The following is a 12,645-nucleotide window of genomic DNA, read 5'->3' as shown; positions in this document are numbered from 1 at the left end:
CGAAAATAGCCATAGGATTTTTTCAAAAATAATCTCAATGTGATTCCCACAAAAAGTTACCTTACATTGCCCAACGTAACCTTACCTAACCTAACCTAACTATAGAATAGTAGAAGGATTTTTTGTATGCTGGTGAAATAGGATGGCATAACATATAGTATTATATCACCTAGATGCTTGATATGGAGGAACCTCATCCAAATTCAGGAGTTGAGGCAAAAAACCTCACGACAACTAAATTGAAGGTAGATGTTGTGTGCAGCAGGCATTTCTCACCAAAAAATAACTTCATCCAGCTTCTGACAAAACACTGCCACAATGCCTGCCCAGGCTCAACATGTGGAAGGTACGTGTTATCTATTTTATTTATGTGTTTAGTCATTATAATATTATCAACTGATTTTTTATCAGTGAGACATATTTTTCTACATAAAAAGCCTGCATCTATTGCACCATTAACCAGGTTTTCTACTCAGCTGCACCAGATCAGATGTTGACCTTATAAAGATAAGTGAGTTATTGAAAAATGCTGATTTAATTGTAGCCATATAAAGCTTAGATGCCTTTTTACATGTGGGTATGCTGCAAAGGAAAATGAAAGGTAAACTCGCAAGCACTTTTTGCCGTATACGTACTTTATTCTGATAGCAGAATAAAGTACACAGAAAGCACTTGCCAGTATTCTCACCTTTCATTTTCCTTCATGGCATTCTTTGTTTCATCCTATTTATATTTTTTTCCATGTGCAACTTTGGATATATCTATTCATATATGTATGTATATATGTCTTTAATAATTTATATAACTGCAGTACATAATTTAGTAAAATGATTTTGATTTTTTGTGCGCTATATTTGTGTATATTTTTATATAAATATATTTTGTATAATGCACTTATTGTTGAAATACATATTTTCAGATACATCAATAGATTTACACCACCAAGCAAATTACACATCAAACTAGTTGCTGACTTATCCACACGAGAATTTGCACAACCTTGAATATGGTGTGTGTTTGATGTGCAGTTTGTATATGTTAAAATTTTCTGAAATGATAAGTGCATCACAATTATTCTAAATATAGTTAATCTTGTAGGTATCATTCCTGCTCTGGAGAATAGATCATCTGACATAAGAGCTTCATCCTTGAAACATGGTAAATCGGTCTATGCTTTTGGTAGATATTCAGTTTGCTTTTACTAACTAGAATTCATATAGTAGGTAAAGATTGACCTTTAAGATTTTGTTATATTATTGCTACACATATATTCACTTTGTCTTCAGTGAAAAAGTGTTAGACTAATTGTTGTATTATGGCTATAGGTTCATCTATCAACTGACCAGTGAAAATTCCAAAGAAGATTGTGAAAATATTGAATTAAGTGAAAATGTTCAATCAGATATTGGTAAGAAAATCTTGTTTAGTAGGGTTTTTGTATGTATTTATGCCTAAAATACTTATGATTTTACCATCCAAATGATAAAGTATGATATGGCATTTGTTTCATTTCATATTATTTGCATTTCCAGAATTTACTGATGGTTATCTAAAAGGATACTGGCCGTGAAGTGTACAGTAATGCCACAGTAACAAGCATTATGGATAATATTAAGTTGTATTGCTACAAGTGTTAGTCTACTACAAATATTATGACTGCTTGACCTACATTTGCTATTAATACTACTACTACTACTCCTTCCCCTACTGCTGCTGCTGCTTCTACTACAATTACTACTAATGATGGTGTTGATTGTAGCATTCTCAATGGAAATGATAATTTACAAAATCCTGAAATACAGTATGAGACCATAAAATTAGGGTTACACGAAGAAGGAGAACCAACATTCACAACCATAAAATCAAATGGTAAGATGTTACCAGAATCAGTTTTTTTAACAGATCAAAACAAAATATTTTTCCCCAATAAATGGTCAGTTCCGAAATTACAATTAAATAAATAAATAAAATTTCTGAAATACAATTAAATAAATAAATATCAAAAATATATAGTATATATATAGATATATATATATATAACTATTAATATAATATATATATATATATTAATAAACAATTTAATAGTTTATTCTTATGTTTGCACTATGTATTTAATTCTTGAAGAAAACATTTTTTTAGTATTATGTTTTCTCATATTTACAATTATAATTAGAGTTCCTATTTGCATGTAATTCATCATGCAATTTTGGTTTGCTTGTATGTTGTTGTTTTTTTTTTTTTTTTTTTTTTGGTTTACAATTTTTGTATGTGCACTATTATTTACCGAGTTATTTTTTTTTATGTATAATTTATTAAAGTTCATTTGCATGTGATTTATCTTGCATTTTTGGTTGGTTTGTAGCGGCCTTATTTCTATTTCCAACCCCCTTTTGATTATTTTTGCGTGTGATACAATTTAGTGAGTTATTTTGTTCCTTTTGTTTGTATATTTATACATTTATTCGTTTATGTTACTAAAGAGTATACATGAGTGCATCATGCATTTCCGTTTCAATAAAAAAAAAATTACAATTGTGTTTTATATACACCTAATATCTCCATTCTACAATGGCCTACAAACTGTAATTAAATGTATGCCTACACTTATGCACTTGTGGCTAAGTTTAACAAATCAAATGTATGGTATATTTTACTTTTATCTTCGAACATGATATTGTATAGAACATTTAAAAATGGTTGTAATATACAATACTTAAAAATACACTGAGAAACATAAGGAAATGTATTCTTAATCTATATATGTACCTATTTGTAAATTTGCAATTTAGTTACCTAAAATTTAAGAATATCATAAATATAAGAATAAAATATACTGACGTAGTAATTGCAAATTATGAACAAATTTGTCGCAAAATTTACAATCGAATTCCATCCTATATTCCCGTAGGCATTACCGCTCTGAATGTTTAACCGTTCGCTCAATAGATGAGCTATTCGTTTCGCATGGGACTATCTGGCATCTTTTTTTCGCACACTCATTTGAGTGATATTAGGCTCAGCCTTCCTATCTTCCTTCCAGTATATAGTCTTTGGCAAAACCAGTGGGTCTGAAAGGCTGAAGCCTCTCTCTCTAGAACATCACATCCATCCCTAATGGATTTGTCCGCACAGGACAGAACACCAATCCAATCCTCCGCTAACTCCTGAGAAAGAGAAGGACAGTCTTCGATCTTGGCCGCTAAAGCGCCAATAGTCCAATCAAGGAAGCTAAAGACTTCCAAAAGTTTAAATTGACTCTTTACAACGTGGTCCAACTCCGGCGCTGTAAAGAAAACTTTCGCTGCGGCGAAAGCAGATCTTCTAGAGGAGTCGTATTAAACTGGAGGTCTCCCTGGGAGGAGGCAGAAACTCCCAGAGAAGGAGCTTCCCCAGTTACATAAAACCTATACCTCTTACGAAGCAACTTAGAGGGAGGGTAAGCAAAAAGAGCCTTCCCTAAGTCTCTTTTCATAGACATCCATTTCTCAGTCTCTTTCAACGAATGTCTAACCGCTTTAGATAGAACAAGTTTTGGGAGGAGAGGGTCTGAAGTTTTCCTCCTCATCAAAAAAGTCGAAGTTGGGGGAGCGCGGAGCAGCTTTCTCAAAATAATCTGGATAAGATACCAGAAGAAAACTAAGGAGACGTGAATAACACGAGAGGTGATGTGAATCCTCCTCCTCTACTTCTTCTTCATTCTCCGATACCGCCGAAGAAGTAGACGGAACTACACGGATCTGAAGGTTTCGAACCACCCTTGGACTCATTCATCCAGTTGGTTAACATCTCTAACTGCTTGCGCAAAGGCGCCAGAGACGAATCAAAAACAGTTAACGTAGGCTTGGAAGAGCCTAAATGTTCAGCAGGAGGCGGAAAAACTACTTGCGCCTCGCTCGGAGCCGCCGAAATTCGAGGCGAAACAGGCGCATCAGGCGTAACAGACGAAAAAAGCGCCTAAAGAAACACCCTTAGAACTGCTAGCTACAGCGCTAAAACCACAATCTTCTACTAGTAATGATGGAGCCGAAAAAGGCACAGATTGAGGCGACGAATGAGCCGCTAACGGCCGCGGCGCAACCCTACTCTCAGGCTCCTTATAACCGCTTGACTGGAGGAGGCGAAGAATCGGCGCTGAACGCCTCTTTAAGGAATGCGAAACGGGCGAATCTCGCCAAGAGCGCCGCGCGACCGGAGACGAATCGCTTGAATCATTCGAAAGGCGTCTGACCGCAACACCTTTCCAACGCTTAACCGAGCCCTGTTGAGGCGCAACAGGCTCAACAAGAGAGGCGCCTGTCTGTGGCAAACAAATCCCGATCGACTCCCTTGGACTTCGGTATGTCTTCTCCCGGTGCGGGGGAGAGTGGACAGTGACCTTTGTCTAGGAGACGTGTCAGGACAGACAGACGCACCCTCAACTACCACCTCTTACCTGAAGCCGCTTTCTCCAAAAACGTCTTAACTGAATTACCAAGTTGCAAAACCGTATTCGCTAGTACCGAAAATTTCTGATCTAACCTCGATTCCAGACTGGCAATGGTGTCGGAAGAAACTACACGGGAAGCCGGAGAAGTGGGATTAGTAGGAGGAATAGGAGGTGTAGTTAAAGGAGACATAACAATTTGAGGAGAAACAGAAGGAACAGATGCATCGCAAGACGAAGCAGAGCTAAGTCTACTTTCCCTAAGCGCTGCTTTTCTAATTCTGTCTTTAGCTAATTTCTCCGAGTATGAACTAAAAAACTTCCATTGAGAATCAGTCCAATCACTACACTCGTTACATGTTCGATCTGCTGAACAAACCTGTCCCCTACACTTAACACATTTAGTGTGAGAATCATACTCTAACTTGGATAATCTAGTTTTACATCCTGAGATGCAAAACCTAACTCCCGACGGACTAGAATCCGACATGGCAACGCCTAAATAAAAAGCAAAATAACAACAACGCCAAAAAAGAGTACTTCACCAATTCCGAAGATCAAATCCACAAGAAAAAAAGCGAAGGAAAGTCATCCAACCGCACCGACCACCGATGTTCACCGGACGCCGGCAGGAAAAGAATTGGATTCACCTGGGCAGTTGTACCTGGTTCTCCCGCGAGTGGAGGGAGATGACGTCATCACCACCAGTGTTGGCGACGCCGACGCGCTAAATTTGAATTTAGTATCCTGCCGCTCGTGGAAATCACGGCTCTATAATTGTTCGGTAAGACACTACAATAAAACAGAAAGTTCGACATATGAAACGTTCGAGAAACAAGGTACCATTGTATTACTATTTTGGCAAGCCAGACTGTAAACAGCTAAAAAAGTAGAGTGTCACAAACCCCAGAAGTAAAGAATAAACTATAGAATATGAAAAAACTGAAATGAGCTTATCAATCAACTCTACAAAAAATTATATACACCAAGTTTGCACTTCTGAAGTTCCAATGATTCAACTACAGGGTTAAGATAATCATTTTACGGTTGGTCATGAGATGGATAAAATTTCCAGAAAACTGGATCTAAGAAATATCTTACAAGTATGCACAACACACTAACTCAAAGAGGGTGCCAGAGAAAAATATAAAGATCGGGGACATGAAATTTAGTAGTAAAACTTAAATTCTGCTGAAAACTAGAAGAGCAATAATGTGTTCCAACACAGAAGAATACATGAAGTAAAACATTTGATCTGTACAGAATGGTTTCAAAAATTCTTGAATACTTTCTTATTATATACTATGTTTTTTTCAATTGAAAGAGACAGACTGGATATTTTCCTCAAAAGTAAAATTACAACAAAAAATAGCACCTAAAATACTTAACGAAATATATCACTCATCATGGGCCCAACTAGGAGCTACAAAGGTTATTTAAGGTACATAATGGAGAACACTCGCTCAATCACACAGTGAATCAGGTCGCCATCAACTGACCACCTTGTTACCAAGCTTCAGCAACCATTTCCAGTTTGTGTTTTAGAATACCCCTACATAAATGGCAGTGGTCTGTATCCATTTGGAACAAACTCTTATTAGCTACTGAAAAGACTTGATATTTATTAACCACTTGCTATATTAATATTCTATACATGAAGAAACCATTCAAAAATTACAAATTTTCTAAGACAATTTGTATTTTTTATAGCTATAAACCTGAGGATAATTTCTAGCGCCTAGCTGAATCCGGTTAAAAAGCAGATGAAAGCAAGGAAGCTTGTGATATCTCTTGGTAACGCATGCATAGATCAGGCGAAGAGTGGTCAAGGACCATGCACCTACACCACTGCATCAGTCTTTCCCTACTCAGGATGTCTTAACAAACAGAGGGGTGGCTAGAGGCGGGCAGTATAATGTTAAGACCTCTGGTTTGTAGCTATGAAAAATACAAATTGTCTTCGAAAATTTGTCATTTGTTCATATGCGAACAAACCTTTGGTCTTAACAATAGGATAGACTCATACTTGGAGGGAGGTACAAGACATTCTAGACCGGCTGGGGGCCTACCCACCAGTCACACACTAAACACAAGCGAAACGGGTAATGAACCGGGTAAAGGCCAAGAGAGGTTAAACACGACTCTTGCCCAGGCGGTTAAAGAAAAGACTGACGCAGTGGCGTAGGTACGTAGTCCTTGACCACTCTTCACCTGATCTATGCGTGCGTTGCTAGATATCACAAGATTCCTTGCTTTCATCTGCTTTTTAACCGGATCCAACTAGGCGCTAGAAATTATCCTATTATTAAGACCAAAGGTTTGTTCGCGTATGAACAATACAGCACTAATTTACCACCTTTTCCTTTTTAAATCAGTTGACAGCCAAGTCAGGAAAGCATAAAGACAAATATGGTCACAAAATGATATTGTTAAGATACAATAAAGTTTTGTACATACTTACCTGGCAGATATATACTTAGCTATAGACTCCGTCGTCCCCGACAGAAATTCGAATTCCGCGGCACACGCTGCAGGTAGGTCAGGTGATCTACCGCCCCTGCCGCTGGGTGGCAGGAATAGGAACGATTACCGTTCTAGAACCAGATTTTCTCTTCCACCTGTCTCCTGAGGGGAGGTTGGGTGGGCCATCAATCGTATAGATCTGCCAGGTAAGTATGTACAAAACTTTATTGTATCTTAACAATATCATTTTTTGTACAAATGGAACTTACCCAGCAGATATATACTTAGCTGATTGACACCCTTGGTGGTGGGAAAGAGACAACTATTTACTGAATAGACAGGTAAACAACATACGTTGTAGGTAATAAATAAATAAAACCTTGGTTCCTACTTGATCAGGCGGAAGACTCCATGGCTAATGCCTAGGAATCTGCTTCACCTCAAGAGCCTCAGCGAGGATGTGACCTATGGCTAAGAGTTCTTGTGGGTCTGTCGATGGGGTCTTATCCATTTACTCGACAGAGCCTCTTACATGACAATATACCTATGCCTAGTGGCATAATTAAGGAGCACAACACCGATCCCGATCACCTGATCCTAACACGAGGGTTAGTGCTTAAGTTGAAAAGAGTTATCTACAAACTCCTTTCAAAAACCCAAAGAAAACACGACGTTAAATAAAATTTAACTCACTAGTTAAGGATCAGTATCTGCTCCCTATCCCAGCAATGTATCCGCAGACATGTATCAACCAAGAGAGAAGGATCCCTCGAAGGTTATCTTGACATCCTTCGGATAATGGGAAGTCAACACAGAGTTGCATCTCCCGTATGTGACAGCTAATATGTCCTTATGACATATTGTTAGGGAAAGAACAAGAATTCGGTGCCTCGCGCCTGGCTGGTGCCTGATTGGCTCCTCCTTCCTGGCTAGCGCCTCGCGCCTGGCTGGAGCCTTGCGTCTGGCTGGTGCCTTGCGCCTGGAAGGCACCTGGAGCCTGGCAGAAGACTTCATGATTACAATCTATGAGTCTGCATGCCTCAAGAGTTTCAGCGAGGTAGGGACCTATGACTGACAAACCCTTCTGGATCATGTCAATGGGGGCTAGCCCGCTTACACGACAGAGCCTTCTCGGATCGTGCCAATGGGGGCTGACCCACTTACATGGCAGAGCCTTACCTGTATCATATCAATGGGGACTAGCCCTCTTACATGACAGAGCTTTAGGTTTCTCTTTACTGGAAGGAGCCTTGCGCCTGGATGGATCCTCAATCCTGACTGGAGCCTAGCCTTGAAGGAGCCTGGCTGGGCTTCTAGAGCCTGGCTGGCTCCATAGAGCCTGGCTGGCGCCTTGCGCCTGGCTTGGCTCCTCCACACTTGCTGGAGCTTCGAGCTTGGAAGTCTCTCTAGGCTGTCTGGCGATGTCCACATCGGACACTCTTATAGCTGTCCGATTTGTTCGCCTCTGGCGCATTTGCGCCAGGTTGGAGGCCCGCTCCTTCTCAGTATCCGACCATGACAGAGTTCCTTGGAACTGTCCGCCTCTGGCGTTTATCGCCTGTATTGGCATTTGGCGCTTGGCTGGCGCTACATTGTCCGAGAGTCCTGAACAACCACATAGTTTATCAGGAGACTGGAGAAGGGTGGAAGAAATTCTTCCCCTTTGAGCTTTTGGCCCCTGGCAAGGGGAGGTGATTTTAGTCAGCTACACCCAGTAGACGACAGGATATCTAACAATACGAGAGAGAAGAGTCTTCCTCCGAGGAGGATCCTTCGTGAACACTTCTTTTGCTAACGAGATCTCTTCTTACATGTTGATGAGGTTCCTCGTTGCAGAATCTTCCCTATCCTTGCCCGAAGGAAGGGAAGGAGTCTGGAAGTCGAAGGAGACTCTGAGCTGAATTGGGCGGAACCCTGATTTCTAGCTCTTATTGTATCCTTCTGAATACCTTCTGGGAAGCATTTTGAGGCCCTCATCGCACCCTGAAGACTCTGTAGGCAAACGTTTAAACCATCTCTTCTTCTGTAGATGAAAATGTAAGTACCCCCCTGCCTGGGCAACGAAACTTCTATCTGAAAGCGTTGCGTCAGGAATAGAGGGATTTAGTTCTTTTGCCAGACATACTATGCTGGCAAGAACCCATTGCCGAGTCTCCATTGAATCTGATGCGAGATTCCAATGCACAAAAAATTCACTTGTCTTCTTGGTCGTTTAGGGCTAAGAGAAACAAAGAATTCCTTCATAAACTTCCTCAAAAAAGTTTGATGAGGAGCAGTTCCATTTTGTCGGAACACGGAATCTGTGGCCACAAAAAGATCCCATTCGAAGTACATGATATCCTACTCTTGTCGTATTGCGGTATCGTATAAGATCCCGAAGATCTTAATCCTCTATTATCTCTAATTCCGCTTGTAGAGACAGAGTATAGCCTTTTACTGCATTCTTTGATAGCAGATATATACATAGGTGATTCTTCCCTCTGAAAGTGAAGAAAAAACCTCGCTATGTGGTTCACAGAGGTATTGGAAGAGGACAGTTTCCTCATTCCATCTAGCACGATCTGCAGCAATTCTATGTCTTAGCCATGACTATTGTCATTTACCTTGAAAAAACCTCTCATTCATGTCCACTTCTGGTCAGTCTGCACGCGGACAGACTCAGAGTGGAGAGGTTTTATAGGTATATTTATAATAGATTCTGATAGAATATCCAGATACTCTTGGAAAAGCCTTACAAAACATGCTGTGACAAGAACGTGACTTCTGTGAATCCAACCTCTCTAAGGCCAAAATGAGGCATACATCCTCTCTTCCTTTGACGCCCATTTATCTTAATATCTGTTAAGAATTTATAACTAGGGGAAAAAAGACTAAAGTTTATTCCCTTCTTTAAATTTAAAGATGTCTTATATTGCTACCTCTCTTGGTTCGAGGAAAAAGAAGCAGTCTAAAGGAAGCCTGTTCGTCTTCTACCTTACAAAGAGATCTATGAAGAAGACTTTCCGCAGGTTCTCACAACTCTTTTCAATAAATGTTAGACATACGTTAACAGTTATTATCTTCGATCGAGAAGGTTCTCACGGACATGCAAAATCTTGCATCGAACCTCTTAAGGATCGTTACGTTCCGTGTCTGTTCCCAAATAGGTTCTCTTTTGTTAACGCGAACAGGGGCGAAAAAAGAGATTCTCGATGCTCTTTGCGATATGAGAGAGTCGTGGAATTGGCCTAAGTGATTAAAATAAATCATTTCATCATTCCTTGTAAGCGACCCCTTTTCGATTAAATGGGTAACTAAATCAGGAACGAATCTTGCCGTTACCGAGCCTGCTGTCCGAGAGGCTACTGGACTCTTAGGTTAATAACTCGCTAAAACGAGAAAATATCTTGGATGGTGCTTCTGGCGCAATTTGCGCCAGGCTGGCGCTTCCTTCTAGTTCTTTTTAGGTTATGTGCCATAACATCTATGCCTTTATGGTACCCGACATCCTTCACATGTTAATTCCGTTCTTAGTGGGAAAAAACTTTTATATACGTAGTATAGTCCATTCAGGGAAACAACTTCTGCCACTAAGAGAATGTTCCCATCCGACTCACCCAACTTCTCTTGAGCAATATCCGATTCTAAAAAGGTTGTGTGCGTTTCTCGAAAGGATGAGAGAATTATATATATCGCGCTCTGCCGTATTAGAATCCTTTATAATACTGTCACATTGTGGTAAACAGCATTAATCTAGGAAACCTTTGTAAGGATACTAGGAATTCTGTAGTTAACCTCGGTATGTGCATAAGACTTGACCATACCGTAGTCTTAAAGTGAATTCTCTACTACATTCATCTTCTCACTAAGCATGTACTCTAATAAGCTATGCTTTCGTAAGCATGAGAGCATTATACAATATTTTATTTATGTTTGCTTAACTATCCCCTCAATCCGAGGCTAAAACCATGATTGTAGGGGAGAGACACGGTTAGTCATTCCATCCCGCAGGAGAGAGACATGTAACCGACCACTCATGACCGACACCTACATGATACTGCGTTGGTGTCTAAGCGATAGCAGTCTCGTTAGCCGACTGGCCTTACTCTTCCAGAGTTGCCAGCTACTCCATTTAATAAAGGAATCTTATAAAATTATTATCGAACTTCAGGAAGTTCTTATAATGCATATCTAAGCGAAACAAGACTTCGATAAATCTAGAAGCTAAGTAGGTGTTGTCTTAACAATCCCTTTAAGCGTAGTCCTTTCCTAGGAATTCCTGAAGGATACTGGTAATTGAGTTGCTCAGCAAGAAGTAACTACGGTGTGCTTATGATTTGCCGTATCGTATTCTCATACAGCAGATACTCTACTACCTTCTTTCCCTGCCGAGGCAGATAGAGAAAGGAAAAACAAAATTGTTTTAACTATCTTCGTTCTTTTCGTTAATAGAATGATAGAAAGAGTATATATATCTCCTTAAGGAAGGAAGTTAATCCAGGAACTCTTTAAATCTTCGTGATTTCCTCATAAATCGTGGAAGAGACAGAATTCCTGTTCATCTGTAGGGTTTACGGAAGGAAGTAGATATTTCCTATCCGCCATCATACCCAAACGTCGATGAGATTCTTATAAGAAAACTCCCAAAGCTCTTGCCTCTTCATAACGAGGGAAGAGCATGAATGAAGGAAAGAGTCCTCTGAATAATGAAAAAAATGGCTTCTCTTAGTATCAGAATCCTTCTGGCAAAAGCGACGGCCGCCTGTGCGACATCTTGCACCTTTGCCAGGGGAAAGTTGCTCAAGTTGAAAACTCAAAGAGGAGCCTCGCGACTGACCTCTCTCTCATAAGAAGATTAGGAATATTCTGGCGCCTGGCTCCTTGCACCTAGCGCCTGGAATGTTCCGCGCGCCTGGAATGTTCCGCACGCTAGAAAGGAGACTCGCTCCTGGAACGTTCCACTTGCGAGGAAGGTCCCGTGCGCCCTGATAGTTCCGAGCGCCTACTATAACTGGTTCACTTAAGGTAGATTCCTGGTTGATCCCCATGCCCACGAGACGCTAGTTTGGCGGCCGCTGATTGGCTGGGAGCTGCCTACCTCCCGGTACCACCCAATCAGCGGCCACCAAACAAACGTCCCGCAAGAATAAGGCTCATCCGAGAATCCACCCTAAGTGAATCAGTTATAGACCCCTTTTAGAAAGAGCCTCTTGCCCGGAAACGTTCAATGGAAGGATCGTTCTGATTGCCACTCTACTATAAGGCTCCTTGCTCTAGCCGTCTGTTTTTCTGGCGCAATTTGCGCCAGGCTGGCGCTTCGTCTCTTTGAAGGCGCCTTGCGCCAAGAAAAATTTTCTAGAACGCGGCTCACGTTTGGTTGTAGGAACGCGACTCGCGCTAGTCTGTTAGCTGGAACGCGCCTCGCTGCTGGCTATTGGAACGTAGCTCACGCTAGCTTGCTGGAACGCGGCTTCCTGGCAGCGGCTGGCTCTTGCTCAGTCTTCTCTTAGTTTTCAGAGAACGCGCTAGATCATCGAAACTCCAAACATACATTCTTCGTCTTTTCGGATGTAAGATGAAGAGACGCACTTTTTTAAGGATGCCTTATCAATGGCTATCCTTGGCAGTCTGGGACGTTCTACAGAACCTGCCGAGGGGACACCTGACCGGTGGGGGTTCTCCCTAACCTTCCTGCGGCTGTCGACTTTCCTCCTCCACTGGGTCTGGGAGTTTGGAAGAGGTCTAAGCCTGGAAGCGCTACGGAGCCGACAGACGCACCC

The 12,645-nt window shown here is 40.9% G+C and overlaps 1 protein-coding gene across 31 annotated transcripts in view; it reads right to left on the bottom strand.

The window, feature by feature from the left end:
* The window catches only part of LOC135212462 (dual specificity mitogen-activated protein kinase kinase 4-like), an 81,494-nt gene that overhangs the window by 62,370 nt on the left and 6,479 nt on the right, over positions 1-12,645 (bottom strand). The gene's annotated exons all lie outside the window — the stretch shown is intronic.

The sequence above is a fragment of the Macrobrachium nipponense genome, chromosome 41 (assembly GCF_015104395.2).
Source record: "Macrobrachium nipponense isolate FS-2020 chromosome 41, ASM1510439v2, whole genome shotgun sequence".
In the NCBI taxonomy this organism is placed as follows: Eukaryota; Metazoa; Arthropoda; class Malacostraca; order Decapoda; family Palaemonidae; genus Macrobrachium; species Macrobrachium nipponense.
The sequence above is the reverse complement of the archived record's forward strand: the minus strand, read 5'-3'. Positions and strand labels throughout refer to the sequence as shown.